Below are 11363 nucleotides of genomic sequence, written 5' to 3'. Positions count from 1 at the left end.
TTCAGAACACTCTTAGAAAACTTCCCTTGTTTTTTAAGGAAGAAAAGAAGAAACTCAAGGATTTGTATCAAAATGAAATAAACAACCTGTAAAGAAAATACACAGGATACTTTTCTGAAGGGGAGGGGTAGCACACATTGTCAAAGTAATTGTTTTCTGTTCTTGGAAGAACGCCAGAAGATGTCACTGAGTTTAAGTATCTGTATGTCACATCATTATACCCCAAACATGGAGTTCTTAGGCTATGTGCAGCTTCCCTCCAAAAGGACCCATGCAAAAACAAGTAAGATTAGGAAGAGGTTTGCTCTGAGAAGTCTGGAAAACATCTGGCATAAGACAAAGATAGTGGTCAACTTAAGTACCACCTACAGTACCTTGTGCTGGAGCTCCTCTTCAAGTTTAGTGCATACAGAAAGGTCAAGAAAGGTGGAAAAACTAGTTCTCCCCTTCCATGTGATTATCAGAACACCACCAAAGGAAGCTTAGAGTTTCCCCCGGGCTGACTAATAAGGGCATGGCACTTATGCTACATATTTCTATTTGGTAGCATGAGGTAAATTAATAGGCTCACTGTGCTAAGAAAATTAAGCAAATAACTTGAATTTCTCTGTTCTAAGGAATGTACTATTTTCCCCAGTTTCATTTAGAAACAGTGTAGTTTTTATGCTGTTAGACCAGCCAGTTACTGCAGCAAGGAAATCTACCTGGGATGGAGTTTAAATCTTGCCATCAGTGAGGTATTCATTTGTATGTCAAATGGGACTTCATTTTTGGCAAATTTCCAAAGCCAGAGAGTTCTTTTCAGTTCTAAATATTGTGTAAATGCTATCTGCCTTTGACAAAGCTGATCTCTACCCCTTTTTCATGATTGTACAGGACAAAGGAAAAGAATTTTTACTAACCAGTGTCTTTCTCGCTCTCTCTCTCCCTCCCTCTCTCTCTCTCTCTCTAGATGTAGATGGACACAATACTTTTATTTATCTTTATATGGTGCTGAGGATTGAACCTAGGGCCTCATACATGTTAGGTGAGTGCTCTACCACTGAGCCACAACCCCAGCCCAACTAGTGTCGCTTTTGATCTTCCTATACTTATAGAAAAATTAATATATTTATTGGTATAGAATAACTGGTAAAATTAGAATAGTTATTTTTCTCTAGCTGTGTCCTGTTAAGGTATATTGCTTACTTAACATATTAACACTAGAGATTTCCCTAGGGAAGAAAAACAGAGGGAAAGTTGAAATTAGGTACCTTCTAGCTCTGTAGTGCTTTACTAGGTTAGTATGATGAGGCTATAAGATGAAAGAGGTGTCTTGGTATGTTATGGTTCATGGGTTACCTGCCAGTGAATCAGACTCCATTTCCTTAGAAGTATTTCTTTGGTGTTTCATGGCTGATAGGACAGGAAGAAGCAGGGATTAGTGTATTATATATATTTTTGTTATTTCAATTTTCTTATTTTTTTTTCTTTTCTCTTTTGCCACTCTTTTCTACCACTCTCAATTTTTGGTTCCCCTTATGCAGCTGTGTTCATGTGGGAATGGCTAGCTCATAAATTTAAATGAATAGTGCTGGGTGGATAAGCAAGTAGATTTTCTGTCATATGGCCTCCACTCCAAGCAATAATATTTTCAGTGCTTATCCATAGATTCTTGCAACATATCTGAACTTCCCTGGCCTGCCCAAATCTATCAGACTAGAAATCCCCAAAGACCAGGCTATTCTCTAAGATTTACGATTCTTGTAGTTTTTAGTCAAGTGGAGACTGCATCTATCTTCTGGTAGATAAGTATTTTCAGTTCCACTGTTGTCTGAAATAAGGTGGTGCATTTTTTTTTTTTTTTTTTTAGAGAGAAAATATAGTATAAAGGAAGGGGCATTGACCTGAGAATCAGAGACTTGCTTCAAGTGCTAACTTACCTACCAACTACTAACGTGACTTTGGTAACCTTGCACTAATCACTTACTCTCTATGGGTCTCAGTTTCCTTATGTGAAAAAAAATACATGAGTCTGTTTGGATTTTAGATTTAGATTCAAAAAGTAATTGATAATGTCAGCCATTTTTCTTCCCTCTGTTCAGATTGAATTTGAATAGTTAAAATAGGTACACATTGGGGCTGGGATTGTGGCTCAGTGGTAGAGCACCTAGCATGTGCGAGGCGCTGGGTTTGAGCCTCAGCACCACATAAAAATAAATAAATTAAAAAAATAAAGGTTAAAAAAATAGGTGCACATCATATAGAATGAAGGATGTACTGGACAAGAGCACTTATTTATTTGGCTGAAAATAGTTATATAGGTATGTATGTATGTGCATATGCAAAAGTACTTGTGAGATATCATGTCTTTAAAAATAATATTTTTCCCACAATATGAAAAATACGTGTCCTATTTTAGTTATTTAATATCGCTTAATAAACTGCCAGAATTTGGAGACTTAAACAACAATATTTATTTATTTATTTAGTATTTATTTATTTTTTTAGTTGTAGTTGGATACAATACCTTTATTTTATTTATTTATTTTTATGTGGTGCTGAGGATCGAATCTAGGGCCTCGCATGTACTAGGTGAGCTCTTTACCGCTGAGTCACAACCCCAGCCAAAGCAACAGTATTTATTTATTTAAACATTTTTTTTTTAGTTGTAGATGGACACAATATCTTTGTTTTACTTATTATTTTTTTAATGTGGTGCTGATGATCAAACCCAGTGCCTCATGCATGCAAGGCAAGCACTCAACCACTGAGCTACAACCCCAGCCCCAACAATATTTATTTTTTATCATTTATTTTTGGATGAGTTGGTATTAAATGGATGGTTCTTCCACTGCACATAATATTGGCAGAGGGTGCAGTCATCTAAGGGCATCCCTGGGTTAGACAGTTCAAAACAGTTTTGCTCACGTGTCTTGGTGGGCACTGCCAGAGATGGGTTTAGCTAGGATATTGGTAAGGCTGGGCCTTTCTTTTCTCCATGTAATCCTGGGGCCTCTCTCTCTTTATATGACTTCTCTGCCTGGTGTCTGCATGAAAGTAGCTGGACTTCTTGCATAATGGTTCAGGGCTCCCAAAAGCATAGAAGTGAAAGCTTCTAGGCCTTCTTAAGTGTTAGGCTTTGGAACTCATCTTCTGCTTAGTTTATTAAAGAGTCACAGGCCAGCCAACCTTCACAGAGATAATTCATTGAGGATCATCTTTAGAGCTCTACTGCTTATATTCATAATTTTTTAAAATTAGAAAATATAGGAAATTGTCAATAAGAAAATAAGATTAATTATAAAGATCTTTATGGATAATATAAATTACTATGACAAAATAGTTACAAAATAATATGTTCCTTATAATACGATTTTGGTTGAAATGTGCACAAGTGTGTGTGTACACACATAGTAAAAAGTATGCAAGGATAGCAAGGCATGGTGGCGCATACCTGTAATCCCAGCAAATCCCAGCAGAAGGGGGGTTTGTTGAGGCAGGAGGATCACAGGTTCAAGGCCAGCCTTAGCAATTTAGGGACAGTCTGTCTTAAAGTAAAAACAATAAAGAAGACTGAGGGTTTAGCTCAGTGGTAGAGTGGCCCTGGGTTCAATCCCCAGTACCAAAAGCAAAGCAAAACAAAAACACACCAAAGGAAAGATAAACAATAAAAGATTTAAAGTAGTTACTTTTGTGTTGTACAATTATGAATGATTATTTTCTTAGATTTATCTGTTTCCTAATACTTCTCTAATGCATATACATTATTTTTTACAAAACATTGAATCAATTTAAGTCTCATGACCCAGTGATAACCACTATAGATATTTGGTGGATTTCTTCCTAGTCATTAAACATTCTTTTAAAAATGATTTTAATCATGTATACTCTATTTCATAGGTATGATTTATTCATTTTCCTGCTATTTCGCATTTAGATTGTTTATTTACTTATTGTCATTTTAAGCAGTATGATTAATATTTTTATATATATTTGACATATGTATAATATTTAACACAATATTTGTATTATTTTATACATATCAATTTTAATTTTATACATATATATCAATTTTAATATTTTTATACATATATAGCAATTTTTTTTCCCTGAAAAAAGTTTTTTTTTCATTTGGGAGAGGCTCCAAGGTAGTTAAAATGTTGCCTAGGGACTGGAGAGAGAGGCTCAGGTCAAAGCCCTGATGCCAGGAGATGCAAAGGACCCCATGAAAGGCCACTGGGCTCCAGGGTCTCCTAAGTCATGCTAGAGGGTGAATCTTTCAAAGAGATATTTGTCCAGACTGGCCTAGAGTCCCACCAGATGTGGGAAGTTAGTCAGATGATGCCCTATCTTCTTGATGAGCTTCAGTTCCTCGTTGAGGAAGTAGTTCTCCAGGAAGTCACAGAGATGTGGGTCTGTGCTAGTAGAACCCAAGGTGTGAAGATTCAAAATGGCTTGGTTCAGGTTCTTCTCCAGGGCCAAGGTCGCTTCCATGGCATCAAGGATCTTGCTCCACTCATCTTGAAAAGGTTTCTGCATGTCCTAGAAGAGGTTGCTGTGCTGGTTTTATATATACAGGGGACCCAGTGTCCTGGTGCTTCTCCTCTGCCAAGTCTCAAAAGAAGTAGCCATGCCTTCCAGAGATACATTGGTCAAGGTCTTGAAATAGTAAGCCCAGAGAGAGGTAGATGTAGGAGGTGTGCAGAAGCAAACCAGATGGTTGATAGCAGCCTCCACCTCAGTGGAATAATTCTGACGAATTTGGGAGGTCAAGATTGGTAGGCAATAAGGAGCTAACCACAAAAAACAGAGTTGGCTGGTCCTGGAAGAAGGAGATGGGCAAGAAGATGGTCCAGGAAGTTGCAAATGGAGATAAGATTGGAAGGTGTTTGGAATCTGGAAGAAAGGGATTCCCATGGTCTGTTTCATTCAAACACTATTGAAGCAAGAGACAGATCCATGGGACCTCTGGGAGTGATGGTCTCAATTATGATTTTTTTAATAGAAATAAAGTTTCTGGGTAGAGGGAGTTTTAAATTTCTCTATAAATGTTGCCAAACTACTTTCCCAAGGGTTAAAAACCCTTCTAGTTTTTACTATCTCTGTAGAAATCCTCATCTGAATTAGGGCCAACAGTTGTATATTAATTGAAAAAAAATTAGAGGATAACAAATACATACACACATATTTTTTTATTTTAATATGCTTTCTTATTTTAACTTAAAACTCATGAATACATGTGTGCATTTCCCAGTCTGGTATAGGTTTAAGGATAGCTCTTTGAGTATGTTCTCATGCAGTTCCATTTTATTTTTTTTAATGATGTGTTGATACATGTTGAACAACCAACTCTCTGGGAGGGGAAATGGGCCTGATTATTGTGTTTCATGATTCCCATGGTGTCAATTCTGTCACCATGGCTGCTTTTAAGCTACTAATGTTGTACTTAATATAGATTTGAGAAGAAATGTGTAGTGGTACCCTATTATACAATATTTCCACTATACAGATAAAAAAATTTAAATAACCTCAAGAACAGAAAATTATAAAATGTGGCAAAATAGGGCTGGAGTTGTAGCTGAGTATCGAGTGCTTGCCTAGCATGTGTGGGGCACTGGGTTTGATTCTCAGCACAGCATATAAATAAATGAATAAAATAAAGGTCTATCAACAACTAAAAAATCTTTTTAAAAAATGTGGCAAAATAGGAAGTGATGAGTCTTCAGTATTTAAGAATATTTTTTTTACTCTAACTTAAGTTTCTATCACTAATTATTGATAATGGCAGCGTTTAGTAACAGGCTCTAAAAATTATTGAAAATTTAATAATTGGCTCTTGTGAACCAATACATTGCTGGTTTGTTTTTCTCTCAGAATCCACAATATAAGGGCTAGAATATAGCTCAATGGTAGAGCCCTTGGATAACATGTGTGAAGCCCTGAGTTGGATCCCTAGTACTGAAAAAAAAAATCACAGTATAATGCATTCACTATGATTTCCAGTTTTGGTTTCTTTGAAGCACAGCACCAGTTTAAAAGGAATTGTTAATAATTTTGAGTATAGAATCCTTCTGTATGTTTATGAGTCCCACCCTAACTAATCTTTTGTAATTGATTCAATTGCATTTAATTTGCCAGCCTCTCTCTGTCTTGTAACTTGCCTTTACTGAGTAGCAATGTAGTTTTTGTGGAAATGAACCTCTTTACTTTCTCTTTACCACTTAATGTAACATACAAAGTACAGTTAGCATCGATGGACTTGTGATAACTGCACCTAGCTCTTGGTGAACAACTCAAGGCATCCATGACATGAAAATCTCCTGGTCATGTGCATTCACTGTGCCATTGGCATAGAGATGAGTTTGGCAAGTATTATATTTTGGGTTCTGTTTCTTTCATCTGAAGGACAATTAGGTCTTCAGTACAATGCAGCATAGTGAGCTGGATAATGCAGATTTCTACCCTGTTCCTTACAGTGGGGATTTATTATACTGGTTCATCCCCACTGTTTCCCCATGACCAATAGGAGTAGGAGTGCTAGGTGAAATTATAGGGAAGGTTTGTGGCAGCCAACTAGCCTAAGAAGCAATCACATCCGTGACCCTGTGCTCTGGGGTTGTTATCACTTGTTTCTAGCCAGCTGAGCTAATGAGTCTCTTGATATTATGTTTTTTTTCTTGACATTTGTTTCTTCTCCTACTTTATATCCCATTGAAGTAGTTATTAAGTCAAATAGTGTGAGAGCCAGAATGGTCCTTATAGAGCAACTCCAATGCCCTCATTTAATAGAATTTCTCTCAAACTCTGTTCCAGGTCTTTGCCTCTCTTGTTATATTGATGTGTGAATCTCAGGAACTTGGACTTGTAATGTTAACAGAATTTCCTGCAGAAGATTGGCATTTTGTGTTATGTGTCTGGGTGTCCCTCTCAAATGCATGTCTGGATAATTGAGGTTTGGGGATGCTCAATACTTAAACACTTGGAGAAGAATTGATAATGCTAGTTTTTTTCTTATTAGAAAGGTAAACAAGACTCCAAGAAGTGAAAATGCCTACAGACATTCATGAAACTTTAAAATTTCCCCTGAGCCTTAAGGTGTCCAAATGACCAAAGGCAATCCAAGAGGAGAGTAACTGCTCCTTTGTTTTAAGTCATTGTTGCTTGAAATGCCATTTCCTTCCTGCTTTCTGGCTGGAGGCTTCTTTCTAACTTTCTGTAAAAAAGGTTTTCAAATTCTTAAAACTTCAAATATACTTTTTTATTCTGTCTTATCCACTTTCATGATTACTTTTTCCTCCTTCTGCTTCTTCTCCCTGATATTCTTAATTCTATAAGGTCAGAGACCTCTAGTCAAGAGGAGCTTTGTAGGTCCTGGGCATTTGGAAGTATTGACTTTAATGATAAATTTTCACTGTTTCATCTGTCAGTCCTTTTAAAACTCACTTTATTCCTAGGATCAGTATATTAAAGTTCAGTAAATTTGAACATCTTATCCTTTGGCTTTTCCATACACAATTGCTAATTCCAGGCTTACCTTTGTTCATACCATTCTTTCCACTTGGTAAATGTTTCCCTATCAGTTTTTTTTTTTTTTGACACTCAATATTCTTTCAGTGTGAACCTGAAGCAAAGGTAAGGTTTAACTCTGGCTTAAAAGGTTAATCTAACTACTGTCCATTATAAGCCAATATGGGACATATACAATCAGGGCCCATTCAGTGCTTGTCATGGTAAATGCTCCCTGGTTACAGCCAGGAAGTCTTGCAAAGGGAAATATTCCTCAGGACTAAAAACTGAGAAAGAGGCAGTATTTTGAAATGGCTCAGTTGTACATTTCTTAATAGAAATTATATTATTTTATTCAATCCTTGATGATTGTGAGGATGTCAGAGTCACATATCTATCAAGAAATGGTGCTAGGATTCCAATCTAATTCTTTCAGGTGTCAAATTCATCTTGCTTTCCAATTTACAGTTACTACGACATGAGTAGAGAGTAAATGCTGTTTTGTACTGCTTTGATCTGGTTGTTCAATTTTATTAAAGTTGATTTCTAAGTTTTCTTCATAGTGACTTAGGCATTCCATTTGAGAGCTAGGCAGTATTGGCATCTGGGAATCTTAGATCTGTTCATCTGCCCCATTCCATTAATCCATATTGAGAAATTTTTAAAAAGTAATCCCTACTATCAAGAAACTGGTCTGATGATTACAACTAGAGGTTATTCATATTACTACATGCTGGACTGTCATGCACTACTAGGTTTTGTTTTCCTGTTGGAAAACATCACAGAACATCAACACTAGACAAAGTTACTCTGAGACCATGATGGAGTGACACAAAAACAAGGTCACTATGCAACCAATACAATATCAAATACCTCTCTCTTTTTCAACTAAATGAATGATTATTATTTGTTTACCAATTATAGCTTTAACCTCCTCTTTCCTCCTTGTAGGTAAATTTCATTGAGATACCAATGCAGATACAATTTTCTAGTAGCATCTAGTCTAGAGGTAACTGTAGGCAGGTGTGAGAGTTGTGTGTGGTTGGAAGAGGAGGGTCAATGGGGGCAGGGTCTTCCCTGTGGCCCCTACCTCTTCCCTTTCTCTACTTCTTGGCTGCCATGAATAGAGCAATTCTCCTTTACCATGCCCCTTTGCCATAATGTTCTGCCTCACCTCAGGTCCAGAGCAGTGGACTTGGCTGACCATGTACTAAACCTCTAGATCTGTGAGCCAAAGTCAACTTTTCCTCTTCTATGTTATTCTTGTGAAGTATATTGGTTACAGTGACATAATCTGACTAACAAAACCACTATTTCCTTGATGTATGTTGTCCCTCACTACAATAAGTAATAAGCTAACTTGTGTCCTTAGTGGTCTTTGAACAGAATCAGCAACAGGTTCTAATGATAGAATGGGTCTTTTCTGTAGTCTACTACTTGCTTGGAATATCTGGTGAGTAGTTACTTTTGATAGAGTTCTCTCTTGATATGCCAGTGTTTTAGATAGAATCTTGAATTTCTTAATGAACCTTCAGTGCCAGTTTAAACTTCTGGGCATCATTAGCTGTTTCTGCAGTTGAGTCTCTCTAGGGAAAAGGGACTTTCAGTAGAATGGTAGGGCTAATGCAAATAACAATGGATGCATTTGCAGAAAACTTGGCTTCTAGTTTCGTCTTGGTTGATAAATAGTTTTATGATTATGGCCACTTTGGGCCTTAGGATGTTAGCTCTAAACGAGAGAGCTGGGCAGTAAAGGTTTCTGGGTGTCCTTCTGAACCTAATATTTAATGATTCTATTGCTCAAAAGCCACTCTGGGGATGTCCTCCACTCTCTCTCTCTCATAGGTAATGCCGTATAATTCCAAATAGTTTTGTGATATGTGTTACCCCAAATATTTTACTTTTAAAAGATATTGATGTACATAAAGGTAAAAGTTTATAATTTTCTTCACAAATATTTGCAAACAGATGGCTAGCATAATTGTTTCTGGTGTAAAAGCAGACATTGTTAAAATATAATAAAAACCCGATAAATCTACAGGAACTCTCTTAGCTCTGTCTCCAGAGAATCAGTGCTAATAAGTCAAATTAGTCATTTTTATTTAGGAGATATAAAAAGGCATATGGTTTCATGCTGTACCAGCTGTCATAAAGTTTTGGAGAAAAGTATTGCTTACAAAGCTACTAAGGGAATGTTTCATAGAAGCATTTTAACCTTTATAGCTTACGAAACCAGTTGGTTTCCTTTCTTCATAAACTATTTTTTGGCCTGAATTCTCTTTAACAACAAAGATTCGGCAGGAAGGAAGACACAGCTAGGAGAAAAATAACTGGATGCCATCTAGAAAAGTACCTGTTAGAGGTGGTTTTATATGGAGCTTGAAATTTCATGTGAATCTATGTGTGTAATGATAAAATATATTTAGAGACTTATTTTCAAGTAAAATGAGTATAAGGTCTAGAAAGCTGTGCTCCACTGTTAAACCCTCATGCATAGTATGAATTAAAATGGTAACCACAATATATACATACTTTATATGCATACTTTAAAATCCTTATTCATGCAAGGTCCTTTCAATTTTGGGTCTCTCATCATATTTAACTGGGTGAGTGTTTGTGTGTGTGTGTGTGTGTGTGTGTGTAAGAAACTGTAGAGTCAAAAGATCTTTTATTTACTGTAATATATTTTTCTGACAGTTTCTCTATTCTTTTGTGTCTTATTAGTTCTACTCTTTGTTATTTCCTTATTTATTCACCTTGTAGATTTTTTTCCTTTTAGTTTTTCATTAAAAGAAAGTTGGGCTAATAAAATAAAGAGTTTGAAATAGAAATCTAGAATCAGATGTTTAAGAATTTCTATGCAAGATTGTCATTGCAATTGTGATTGGCCTCATGCCAGAAAAGAAACATGTAAAAAATAATAAGAGATTAAATTAATAAAGAGTCTTTGGAAACAATCAGAAAAGATAGTGGAATTCTCCAAAACTAATGTAGAGATTGAGTAGTTTCATATGAGTTATGTTTATAGGGATAAATAATATTTGGAAGGTATTAATTATAAAATCTATTGATTTAGGTTGCCTCAATTGCAAAATTGGCATTTGAGTTGTCAAAGTAACTTGAATACATTTGTTCTTTGAAATTATTTTTGATTATGCAACTATAGAAGGCTTTCAACAGTTTTTACCATACATTACATAGTAGCCGTATGTCCTCAGTTTCTTTAAAACAAAATTACATTTCACTGTCTAACTTTTTCATTATAAAAAAACAAAAGTGTATTTTTATCACATTTTACATAATATATTTCTACAAATCTGTAGGATAATGCATTTGTTAAATGGTTGACTTTTGCCATTTTCTCAATGGATTAGAGTAGTTGCTTCTAACATTTTCAAGGATGAAGATTTCTTGTATTTATCAAAATACTTCTGGGATCTATTCCCCCTCTATTCTTGTCACCAAGACAAAGGCTATTCTCTGTTTTAATGTCATATAGCCTCTATTAATGCATTATTATGGATTTACCTTTCACAAATAACCATAAAAACTTCTGCATAGATTAAAAAAAGGCAGTATAGGCTATTTAGTTAGTAAATCAGTTGATAGATAGATTAGCAAATTCTTTGTAAGAGTTGATTAGCTCCTCAAGCGTTTATAGTACTTAGAAATGAACTCCTCTATTAGAACTTGATGATAATGGATTGTAACTTCATTGTTTTTTCTGACTTAATTCCCAAAGTAGTTCACCAGACTCCCTTTTCCAGATCTGACCCTGAAATGTTAGTAGTATTATATATAATTTTTGGCCACCCTACATCATGTTTCTCCTTTGAAATTTGTTATGGGAGATGGAGATGGGAGGGCTGGCCCAA

General features: G+C 35.8%; 1 pseudogene; it reads right to left on the bottom strand.

Annotated features, from left to right (window-relative positions):
* Positions 1-4167: 4167 nt before the first annotated feature.
* LOC124081606 (ferritin light chain-like) lies at positions 4168-4899 on the bottom strand (annotated as a pseudogene).
* Between the last annotated feature and the right edge of the window lie 6464 nt (positions 4900-11363).

The sequence above is a fragment of the Marmota monax genome, unplaced genomic scaffold (assembly GCF_021218885.2).
Source record: "Marmota monax isolate L192 unplaced genomic scaffold, Marmota_monax_Labrador192_F-V1.1 WCK01_AAM20220418_F8-fsc00067, whole genome shotgun sequence".
Lineage (NCBI taxonomy): Eukaryota > Metazoa > Chordata > Mammalia > Rodentia > Sciuridae > Marmota > Marmota monax.
The sequence above is the reverse complement of the archived record's forward strand: the minus strand, read 5'-3'. Positions and strand labels throughout refer to the sequence as shown.